At 48.0% G+C, this 12,272-nt stretch overlaps 1 protein-coding gene across 3 annotated transcripts in view; it reads left to right on the forward strand.

The window, feature by feature from the left end:
• Window positions 1–275: 275 nt before the first annotated feature.
• Window positions 276–12,272, forward strand: part of LNPK (lunapark, ER junction formation factor) — a 92,864-nt gene continuing 80,867 nt past the window's right edge. The window contains exon 1 of one of the 3 annotated variants that reach the window (XM_040439760.1): window positions 276–343. The gene's annotated coding sequence lies outside the window, so the exon portion shown is untranslated. Of the gene's footprint in view, window positions 402–12,272 lie in introns of all 3 variants that reach the window. The other 2 variants (XM_040439761.1, XM_040439759.1) reach the window with 2 other exon arrangements.

Consider the following 12,272-nt stretch of genomic DNA (forward strand, 5'->3'; position numbering starts at 1 on the left):
AATTTGGAATCCATAACGGGATTGTTCGATAACCCGAACCTTGGACGCAGAACTTCACAAAATAAACTACAGAATGTTTAGGCACCAGTTACTCTGAGAGAACCTATGGAAGGGCGTCGTGGTCGCTTTGCTCCACACCGTCCCAGTAGCAGGCTGCTGCTGCTGCCCCTTCACAGAATTCCCGCCACTTTTAAACAGCCGCCACGTCACTGACAGCGGCTGTGGACACGCCTTCGCCGTCCGATTGGCCGTGCGCGCGCGCCGTGCGTGTGACGACTGCGTTTGAAGAGTCGAGGGCGGGGCCGGCTTCTTGGCGAACAACTGGCGCTCGTATGAATACTTCCTAAGTGAAGGGGAAGGAGGAGGCGGCGTCGGCTTTGTTGTCGCCCTGTCACTCGCAGGTAACGCTGGCTCCGTGCTGAGGCTGTGACTGGTGGCCACTGGTGTGTGCGGCGGAGAGCCGGGTCTGAGGCCTGGGAGTGGAGCTGGTCGCTTTCCTTCACTTGTCACGGCGTGGCCGGGTGACAGCCCGTGTCCTGACAGTCGCGACACTTAGTCCTGAGGATTAGACTCGGTGTAGTTGCATTATAAGGACACGTGACCTGTGGCCTCAGCACTGTGTATGTGAGAGGATGACCGTGCGTCTGACAGGAAATCCCTGTCATCAGTGCTTTCACATCCCCCCCCATATCTCTAATAGGCGGGGGTCCCACCTCTGGCCCCTCATCTGGAGGTCCTGTGACAACAATTTTTGCTCACTTTGGCTTTTTCTTTATCTTCTTTGCCCAGAAGCACAAGTATCAGATGAAGATGCCAGAGGAGCACCCCCTCAGTACATGTGCATGCATGTTGTGCTGAGCATGCATGTGTCCTGAATGGGGCGAAGGAAGAGAACTGCTGTCAGGTGGCTCTATCAGCAGGAAGGCCTCCATCCCTCCCACATGTATTATTAGATGGTTTGCCCAAACTGACCTGTTCTCTATATGCAGGGCCAACTTAAAGGGAACCTGTCACCTCAAAAATGCATCTACACCCGCCAGCAGTACCTCATATAGCCCGCAGCCTGCTAATAATCATATGTTTCATCCTGTTGTCCGATGCTGCGCAAGTTAAAAAAAACGCGGTTTTCTTCTCCATCAGCGCTATAGGGGCGGGGGCCTCCTTGCTTCAAATCAAGGTAACCACCCCCCTAACCGCCCCCTGTTGCCTCAGAGTGACAGCCTGCGGTGCGGCCGCAATTCCCCAAGTCTCGCGCATGCGCGGTGCGCTCTGTAGTAATGCGCTATCTCATCTCCTGCTGCTAGCCGGGTTTCAGCGGAGCAATGCGCATGCGCGAGACTTGGGGAATCGCGGCCGCGCTGCAGGCTGTCACTCTCAGGCAAGAGGGGAGGGTTAGGGGGCGTGGTTACCTTGACTTTAAGCAAGTAGGCCGCTGCCCCCTTGACTTCAAGTTGGCCGGCACTATAGCGCTGATGGAGAATAAAACCGCGTTTTTTTTAACTTGCGCAGCATCGGACAACAGGATGAAACATATGATTATTAGCAGGCTGCGGGCTATATGAGGTACTGCTGGCGGGTGTAGATGCATTTTTGAGGTGACAGGTTCCCTTTATAGAGTCCCTGTCCTCTCTCCTGACATGTAACTACTTGCATGTGATCTATGGCTCTGATGTGCTGTTCCTCTGTTGTTTCTACTAGAGGTTTCTGAATGAATGGTTAGCAGCTTGCAGTAAAATTTTTTTTTTTTTTTTTTGAGATTTTAATACTGATGAGGCCATCAGTATCTGATTGGTGGGGGTCCGACACCAGGGACCCCTGCTGATCAGCTGTTTGAGAAGGCACCGGCGCTCCTGTGAGCGGGCCTTCTTTCAACTTTCCCCTAGGCCAAGTGACGACACGTTCATCAGTCACGTGGCCTAGGAGCAGCTCGGCTCCATAGAAGTGAACATGGCTGAGCGTGATGCACAGCCACTATACAATGGATGGCGCTGTGGCTGGTGAGCACGGAGAAGGCTGCGGCGCTCACAGGAGCGCTGGTGTCTTCTTAAACAGCTTATCGGCGGAGGTCCCAGGTGGCAGACCCCTACCGATTTAGATACTGAACGAAGCAAGCTTTGGATGCTACATCCGAAGTCTCTTCGTTCAGAACTTCGGGTTAATACTGTACAGAGTTCAGCCACTGTATAGTATTAAAATGTATGGGCTCTGATGAGGCGGAGTTGCGTGAGACTTCGTTGAATGATTTCGGTAGTTGATTTTTCAAGTGGGAAAACCACTTAAAATTTTGGAACAGAAGTCTGCTTCGGTTCCGAGGTGACAGGTCATATATAATTAGATATTCGCCACTTTTTCACATATATCTGTCGCAGATTCAGTCGCGAAGGGGATTTGTGGCTGAATCTGCGACTTCTTCCTCATTGACGCTGGGTATACCAGTTCTAAAAAAAAAAAAAAAAAGAGGGGGACGGGCCAGCCGCCCTGTCTCATTTATAATTTTCTACTACGCTTTTAAGTCTAAGAAATTATCTAAATCTGCGGGCGAGATGGCGTACATTTTGGCTGGCGGTGTGTGCGCCGAACTTATGTGGAGGCCGGCGCCTCTACATAACTTTAGGCGCATGAAGCGACAGAACACGGGGTATTAAGATCGGTGTCTAAAACGCTGGTCTTAATAAATGACCTAATTCTTTTGCTCTGTCAGATGTGTCTAGCAGCAGCTTTCTCATCACTGAAAACACATGCATGCTCAGCTGAGTATGCAGGTGTATGGGGAAATCGGGAGGAACAGCTGTTGGCTCAATGTGCTTTTGGCTGCTAGCTATTGAAGGTGTATGGACTCCTTACTGGCTTATTCACAGGACAGTGTCTGCTTTGAAAATCTGCCTTATCTGGCACATTTTGACAAATCTAGCATTTTCTACGCTTTTTCTCGACCTGCTCGACAAAGGAGCAGGCCTTAGCGGAAAGGGCGCAGAGATTCACGGGACAGGGGGGTGACGCCTAAAGTACCATTTTGTGCTCAAATTCTGCTGCAAAAATTTGTCTCAAAGTAAGGCCTAGTTCACACGAACGTATGGCTTTTTCAGTGTTTTGCGGTCTGTTTTTCACGGATCCGTTGTTCCGTTTTTTGTTTCTGTTCCGTTTTTCCATTCCGTTTTTCCTTATGGCATATACAGTATACAGTAATTACGTAGAAAAAATTGGGCTAGGCATACAATTTTCAATAGATGGTTCAGCAAAAACGGAACGGATACGGAAGACATACGGATGCATTTCCGTATGTGTTCCGTTTTTTTTGCGGACCCATTGACTTGAATAGAGCCACGGAACGTGATTTGCGGGCAATAATAGGACATGTTCTATCTTTCAACGGAACGGAAATACGGAAACGGAATGCATACGGAGTACATTCCGTGTTTTTTTTTTTTTTTTTTTGCGGAACCATTGAAATTAATGGTTCTGTATACGGACCGTATACGGAACACAAAAAATGGCCCGTATACTCGCAAAAAAAAGTTTGTGTGAACTAGGCCTAAGCCAACCTATAGTCGCAGACAATGGTGTCTATCCCTGCACCAGATTTATCCTCCTGCCCACAGCTCTAGACGCCTGCCTGAGCGTCCACCATCTTTAGGATTAGTGAATCTGGGTCTGTGTGTATGGAGATCTCTGTAGCATATGTAGGCACAGTAGAAGGCTCGTTCACTTATAATGCCTGATTCACTCCCAGACGGACCACGAGTCCCCTGACCTGAACTGACTGCATCATAGTGATTTATGACAGTTCCTATCTGATCGTGGATGTATTGTACTGTACTCACGATGATGATGTCAGCACAGTGCAATAGAGCTGTGATCAGATAGGAATAGGGTTGAGCGATATACTGCGGTATTAAGAAACATTGATACAGCGATATCACCATTTCCTAATAACCGCTGTGTTTTGTGATGTCATAGGAATGGTCACGTGTCCTGACCTCTTCTAAAACGTCTGCGTCCAGCCGCCTGCATAGTGCATACTAGTACATTGCACATTGCTTCCCGCAGCGGCCGCCCCCCAGCCCTCCTATTTCTCTGCCCATTTCTGACGTCTGAATCGGATAATAGCTGAGCACACGAGCAAGTCAGCAGCCAGTCTATCCTAGCGCTATTCCCCCAATATATGAGATGGGATAGTTACATCATAGACATTATGGCATCTCAATACCATATGCCACAGATGTCGGATTGGTGTCAAAAGTAAAGTGGCTGCCCCTCCAGGTAGGGAGTATATGGAGCGGTGCTCGGCACTACCACATAGTCATACAGATGTGCGGCCATCTCTTCATTCATTCCCTGTTTGGATGTGGAGTCTCTCTGACCAGGCCGGATGCCATAAAAGTTTTTCCCCCTCACCCGTGACGGCACCCATGTGACTAGGACCTCCCATCCAGGACAGGAAACCTGAAGAGCTAAAATGGTTCACACCCCCACCACCCCTCAGTTCAGGTTTCCTGTCCTCCGGATGGAGCTCTGGCAACTACCGTTGCTTTGGTTCTCACTTCTGGAGACTGGGGAGGTCCGGGTCTACTTACTGTAAAGGGACCTATCCCTGGCGGCATCAGTCTCCTTGGGAGCCGCTGCCCGAGCCTGCTCTTCTTCTGCCTCCTCCCAAGCCTCATTGGGAGCTGCTATGGCCATGTTCAGGCGGCTCCTGGTCCATTGCAGCAGGGTGCCCGCCGTCCCGCTTCCAAGTTGGCGGCACTCGGGCAGATGACATCAGCGATTCCAGCAGTACCTTATGCACAGATCCACTCCAGAGAGCTTCAGGCAAACATCCTAAAATCATGGGACGGCCCCCCGTTATTCCTTGGATCAGAGTCTCCACCTTTCTTCAAAGACAAGACTTTCCCTGTTGTGGTGGACAATTCCTGAGAATCTATCCGCAGGGGTTCCATGGACATTTCTAGACCCAACTATAATTGCCACCGACGCCAGCCCTTGGGGGGGGGGGGGGGGGGGCTCCCAGAACAGGTGCTGGCAGGGGAGGTGGGACTTGAACACGAGGAAAGCCTCCTCCAATTTCAAGGAGTTAAAGGCAGTAGAGATGGCACTGAAGTTGGCTATACCAGAAGTAGAACACAGGAAGATTGTCTTGTTAGATTGTTAGAAATCTTGGCCACATGCATGTGCATGTAATCTGCCGGGGATTTTCTGTGCACAAATCTGCACAGCAAATAATATGTGCTCATCTAACCGTATAGTAGGCATTATGGTTGTCACTCAGTTTAGCAAATGTGAATGGTGACCTTTAGGCCGTTTTTACTCAGCAGTATTTTGGTCGGCATTTGTAAGCCAAAACCTGGATTGGGTCCAAACCATGGAAGAGGTGCAAATCTTTCCACTTCTTGTCATGGCTCACAGATAAGGATACAAAATTCTATCTAAATACTGATAAGTCAAAGTCAAAATTAGGCTTCTTTTGACAGTGGAATTTGGTACAGGTTCTGCACCAAGAAGCCAACAGCTGCTGGAGGCCATGTCGCCATTCGTGCAGCTGCGGTTTATGATCAAAACCGAATCAGATGATGCAGGGCTGTGGAGTCAGTCGAAGCTAGTTTGGGTGGAGTCAGTCAGTTTGTAGAAATCTACCAACTCCAGCTTAAAAAAAAAAAAATCTGTTAAATGGGTTTTCTGGAATTTTTGTTATTTATAATAAATTGATAGGTGCATAGGAATGGGACGGCTTCTTGTAATTACACCTCCACACCGCTGCGATGTTGACGGCGAGCAGGTAAGGCTACTTTCACACTTGCGGCAGAGAGATCCGGCAAGCAGTTCCGTCGCCGGAACTGCCTGCCGGATCAGGCAAAATGTATGCTAACTGATGGCATTAGTAAGACTGATCAGGATCCTGATCAGTCTTAAAAATGCCTGATCAGTCGAAAAAATGCATTGAAATGCCGGATCCGTCTTTCCGGTGTCATCCGGCAAAAACGGATCCGGCATTTATTTTTTCACCTTTTTTTCAGTCTGCGCATGCGCATACCGGAAGGACGGATCCGGCATTCCGGTATTCTGAATGCCGGATCCGGCACTAATACATTCCTATGGGAAAAAATGCCTGATCCGGCATTCAGGCAAGTCTTCAGTTTTTTTAGCCGGAGATAAAACCGTAGCATGCTACGGTTTTCTCTTTTGCCTGATCAGTCAAAACGACTGAACTGAAGACATACTGATGCAAACTGAACGGATTACTCTCCATTCAGAATGCATGGGGACATACCTGATCAGTTCTTTTCCGGTATAGAGCCCCTGTGACGGAACTCTATGCCGGAAAAGAACAACGCAAGTGTGAAAGTAGCCTAAGCAATGAAGGGAAGGCTGCTCTGACGTGGCACACTGCCTTCTTTTGAATCAGCTAATTTGTGGGGGACCCGGCTGTAGGACCCCCATCAATCTGATATTGATGGCTAGTAATGAGCTTCCCGACACATTTCCCCAGGTGGCGATATCCACGTGGTTCATCAGGGGAATAATGGTCCAGCACCTAGATGATAAGTGCTGTAAATGGTACTGAAGATTACACAAGATGTGGGCACCAAGAAGAAAAAGGAGCGCACCAGCAATTCTACCGGCGCCTCCTTTTAACCACCTCAGCCCCCAGTGCTTAAACACCCTGAAAGACCAGGCCACTTTTTACACTTCTGACCTACACTACTTTCACCGTTTATTGCTCGGTCATGCAACTTACCACCCAAATGAATTTTACCTCCTTTTCTTCTCACTAATAGAGCTTTCATTTGGTGGTTTTTCATTGCTGAAAAGACAACTTTTCCCATTTTTTTTTATACAAAGTTGGCATTTGACCAAGATATTTATCTCACCCAGCATGGGTATATGTAAAATGACACCCCAAAACACATTCCCCAACTTCTCCTGAATACGCAGATACCACATGTGACACTTTTTTGCAGCCTAGGTGGGCAAAGGTGCCCAAATTCCTTTTTAGGAGGGCATTTTTAGACATTTGGATACCAGACTTCTTCTCACGCTTTGGGGCCCCTAAAATGCCAGGGCAGTATAAATACCCCACATGTGACCCCATTTTGGAAAGAAGACACCCCAAGGTATTCAATGAGGGGCATGGCGAGTTCATAGAAAAAAAATTTTTTGGGCACAAGTTAGCGGAAATTGATTTTTTTGATTTTGTTCTCACAAAGTCTCCCTTTCCGCTAACTTGGGACAAAAATTTCAATCTTTCATGGACTCAATATGCCCCTCAGCGAATACCTTGGGGTGTCTTCTTTCCAAAATGGTGTTATTTGTGGGGTGTTTGTACTGCCCTGGCATTTGAGGGTCTCCGCAATCATTACATGTATGCCCAGCATTAGGAGTTTCTGCTATTCTCCTTATATTGAGCATACGGGTAATGAGATTTTTTTTTTTCCGTTCAGCCTCTGGGCTGAAAGAAAAAAATGAACGGCACAGATTTCTTCATTCGCATCGATCAATGTGGATGAAAAAATCTCTGCCAAAAAAAGAAAAAGGAGGGGAAAGGCGTCTGCCAGGACATAGGAGCTCCGCCCTACATCCATACCCACTTAGCTCGTATGCCCTGGCAAACCCGATTTCTCCATTCACATCAATCGATGTGGATGAATAAATCATTGCCGGGATTTTTTTTTTTATATATACAAAGTGTTTGCCAAAGTATATGAACACCGCCACCTCCTCAGCTCATATGCCTCGGCAAACGTATCTTTTACTGCAGAGGAGAAATCTCGTCTTGCAGCGCCGCATACACCGACTTGCGTGTAATCTGACAGCAGCGCAATGCTTCTGTCCGAATGCACATCAGTGCTGCAGCTAGTCGATCGGTTGGTCCACGTGGAAGGTAAAAAAAACAAAACAAAAAAGAAAAAACCAGGCCGCAACGCAATAACTTTATTAACTTTAGAACAGAACATATTAACTTTTTTTTAAACTTTTTTTACTTACCGGTAATTTTTTTTTTTTTTAATTTTTTTTTTACCTTTTATAGAACAAACCTCTCCTTCCCCATGGGACAATGTGCAAAGCGCAAATCGCCCAAAGATGTGGCAAAGTACGTTATGCACTTTATCCCAGGTGAAAGGAGAGGTTTGCAGCAGCTGTGAGTAAAAGGGCCCTAATAGCCCTGTGTGCCTGTCCTGTGAGATGCAATCCCTATGCTAGGTGTACCTGTGTGTGGTACTTCCGGAAACACTCACCAAAGCATAGGGCAGGGTGGTCAGGACAGAAATAGCGGGTGTCACGCCTTATTCCACTCCTGCTACAGACACAACATCTTTTTCGGGGTGACGGTTGGGTTGAGGTACCAGGAACGACACTGGGGAAATGTCGCTCGTGTAGACGGCTAACTACACTGGTGGATGGGGCCACGGAACCTCCTGGGTACAGGAGGTTCTCGATGATCTCTTCCTGGAATTTGAGGAAGGATCCTGTTCTCCCAGCCTTACTGTAGAGAACAAAACTATTGTACAGCGCCAATTGAATTAAATATACAGACACCTTCTTATACCAGCGTCTGGTTCTGCGGGAAACTAAATACGGAGACAACATCTGGTCATTGAAGTCCACCCCTCCCATGAGCGCATTATAGTCGTGGACACAGAGGGGCTTTTCAATGACACGGGTTGCTCGCTCAATTTGTATTGTCGTGTCTGCGTGAATGGAGGAGAGCATGTAAACGTCACGCTTGTCTCTCCATTTCACCGCGAGCAGTTCTTCGTTACACAAGGCAGCCCTCTCCCCCCCTTGCAAGACGGGTGGTTACAAGCCGTTGGGGAAGCCCACGCGACTAGTTCGCGCGGTGCCACAGGCGCAAATCCGTTCTAGAAACAAATCCCTAAAGAGGGCCACACTTGTGTAAAAATTGTCCACATAAAGATGGTACCCCTTGCCGAATAAGGGTGACACCAAGTCCCAGACTGTCTTCCCACTGCTCCCCAGGTAGTCAGGGCAACCGACCGGCTCCAGGGTCTGATCTTTTCCCTCATAGATCCGAAATTTGTGGGTATAGCCTGTGGCCCTTTCACAGAGCTTATACAATTTGACCCCATACCGGGCACGCTTGCTTGGGATGTATTGTTTGAAGCCAAGGCGCCCAGTAAAATGTATTAGGGACTCGTCTATGCAGATGTTTTGCTCGGGGGTATACAAATCTGCAAATTTCTGGTTGAAATGGTCTATGAGGGGCCGAATTTTGTGGAGCTGGTCAAAAGCTGGGTGGCCTCTGGGACGGGAGGTGGTGTTGTCGCTAAAATGCAGGAAACGGAGGATGGCCTCAAATCGTGCCCTGGACATAGCAGCAGAGAACATGGGCATGTGATGAATCGGGTTCGTGGACCAATATGACCGCAATTCATGCTTTTTTTGTCAGGCCCATGTTGAGGAGAAGGCCCAAAAAAAATTTAAGTTCGGAAACTTGGACTGGTTTCCACCGGAAAGGCTGGGCATAAAAGCTTCCCGGGTTTGCGGTTATAAATTGTGTGGCATACTGGTTGGTCTCTGCCACGACTAAGTCCAAGAGCTCCGCAGTCAAGAACAGCTCAAAAAATCCCAGGGCCGAACCGATTTGAGCCGTCTCAACCCGAACTCCAGACTGGGCGGTGAAAGGGGGAACTAATGGTGCGGCTGAAGTTGGTGACTGCCAATCAGGGTTTGCCAGCACCTCAGGGATTCTAGGGGCTCTACGGGCCTGTCTGTGCGGTGGCTGCGACGGGGTAACTACTGCACGTGCCACCGTACCAGCTTCAACTGCCCTTCTGGTGCTCGCCACGTCACCATGTTGTACGGCAGTGCTGGTACTAGGTCCAGGGAGGGCTGCGCTGCTGGTGTATGCCTCACCACGTGATCCGGCAGCGACAGCCCCACTCTGCTGCTCTTGAAGCGGATCCTGCGTAACCTGTGGTCTAGCGACACGGGGCCGGGTACGCCTGGTGCTGCCAGGGACCTCAACCTCCTCGTCCGAACTTTGGGTCAGAGAGCCACTGCTTTCTACAGGTTCATATTCTGACCCGCTAGATTCGTCAGATGAGGGTTCCCACTCCTCATCCGACTGGGTCAGAATCCTGTAGGCCTCTTCAGAAGAATACCCCCTGTTTGACATTTTGGACTACTAAATTTAGGGGTATTCCCTGAGACTACCCAAGAAAAAAAGCAAACCTGTCTTACAAAGGGGAGGCTAGCGAAGTACCGGAGGCCGCTGCGGTTGATAAAAAATATCAAAACTGATTTTTTTATCGCCGCAGTGCGTGTAAAATGAATGTGCAGTGATCAAAAAAAAATATATTTTTTGTCACTGCGGTGGGGGCGGGCGTGGGGGAACGCACGTGTGGGCGACCGATCAGGCCTGATCGGGCAAACACTGCGTTTTGGGTGGAGGGCGAGCTAAGGTGACACTAATACTATTATAGATCTGACCTTGATCAGTTTTGATCACTTACAGATACTATAAAAGTACAAATGCTGATTAGCGATACGCTAAACAGCGAATAAGTGACTGCGGTGCGGTGGGCTGGGCGCTAACTCACGCTAACTACCTAACCAAGGGGCCTAAACTATCCCTAAAACCTAACCGCTAATACTAGTGAAAAAAAAAAAGTGACAGTTTACACTGATCACTTTTTTTCCTATCACTAGCGATTGACAGGGGTGATCAAGGGGTTAATTGGGGTGCAGGGGGGTGATCAGGGGCTACAGTGAAGTGTTTGGTGTACTCACAGTTCAGTCTGCTCCTCTGCTGGATCCAACCGACGAAAAGGACCAGCAGAGGAGCAGAGAAGCCATATAACAGATCATATTTACTAATATGATCTGTTATATGACTTGTGATTGGATTTTTTGAAAATCGCCAGCCTGCCAGCCAATGATCGTTGGTGGCAGGCTGGTGACGAACTTGTTCTTTTAATTTTGCCGGCATCGCGGGCCGGCTTTGAGCGAAATCTCGCGTCTCGCGAGATGACGCGTATATGCGTGATTGTGCGCAGCGCTGCCACCTCCGGAACGCGAATCTGCGTTAGGCGGTCCGGAGGTGGTTAAAGCTCTAAAAGGTGTGCGCGTCTGACATCACTTCCGGTCATGTGATCGGCAGGTATCCTAGTGATTGAGCATTTTATTAAAATAAAAACCTTACCATAGTCTAGGTAAACATAATTAAAAACGAAAGCGCCAAGTCAGCTGAAGTTATATATGCTGAACAGCGCTGATTTAGATCTATTGAGGCCGGAAGAGACGTACCTGGTGCGGTGCGGTGTGCAGTGCACCAGTGAGATGTCTAGGAGGTGGAACGCATGCTGCGCTCCAAGGACCGGAAGTCCAGTGCCGATAAGCGGTTGTGGCACTTCAGCGGAGGACAGGCAGTGAGAAACCGCTGCCATAGATACAGGACCAGTGCTCCAGACTAAAAAAAATACCTAGTAGCCATTGGCTCCTGAACTGAAAAATTTAGGAGCCAAATTAAATTTTTAGTCGCCAAATCGAAACCGAATCAAAATTTTGGTATCGTGACAACTCTACGCCAATCGGCGTAGGATTGTTTCGATACCAGAATTTTGATTCACTTTCATCACCATAAAAAAGTATTGCGATACTCAATACCGCGCAAAAAAAAAAAAACACCAAAAAAAGCTGTGTGCATTTCGCATTTTATGAAACGTTCGGCCCATAATAGAGCAGTCCTATCCTATTTTTTGGGGTGACTAAAAAATGGCGAATGCTCACCGCATAGGAGATATTTTTTAATAATTTAATAGTTTGGACTTTTCGGACGCAGCGCTATGTAATTTTGTTTATTTATTTTATATGAAAAAATTGGGAAAGGGGGAATTTAAACTTAATATTTTAGGCTATTTTCACACTAGCGTTATTCTTTTTCGGCACTGAGTTCCGTCACAGGGGCTCTATACCGGAAAAGAACTGATCAGTCATATCCCCATGCATTATGAATGGAGAGTAATCCGTTCAGGATGTCTTCAGTTCAGTCATTTTGACTGATCAGGCAAAAGATAAAACCGCAGCATGCTACGGTTTTATCTCTGGCGAAAAAAACGGAAGACTTGCCTGAATGCCGAATCCGGCATTTTTCCCCATAGGAATGTATTTGTGCCAGATCCGGCATTCAAAATACCGGAATGCAGGATCCGTCCTTCCGGTCTGCGCATGCGCATACCGGTAAAAATGTGTAAAAAGATACAAGACGGATCCGTCTGTCCGCATGACAAGCGGAGAGATGGATTGGTTCTTGCAAT

The sequence above is a fragment of the Bufo bufo genome, chromosome 7 (genome assembly GCF_905171765.1).
Source record: "Bufo bufo chromosome 7, aBufBuf1.1, whole genome shotgun sequence".
In the NCBI taxonomy this organism is placed as follows: Eukaryota; Metazoa; Chordata; class Amphibia; order Anura; family Bufonidae; genus Bufo; species Bufo bufo.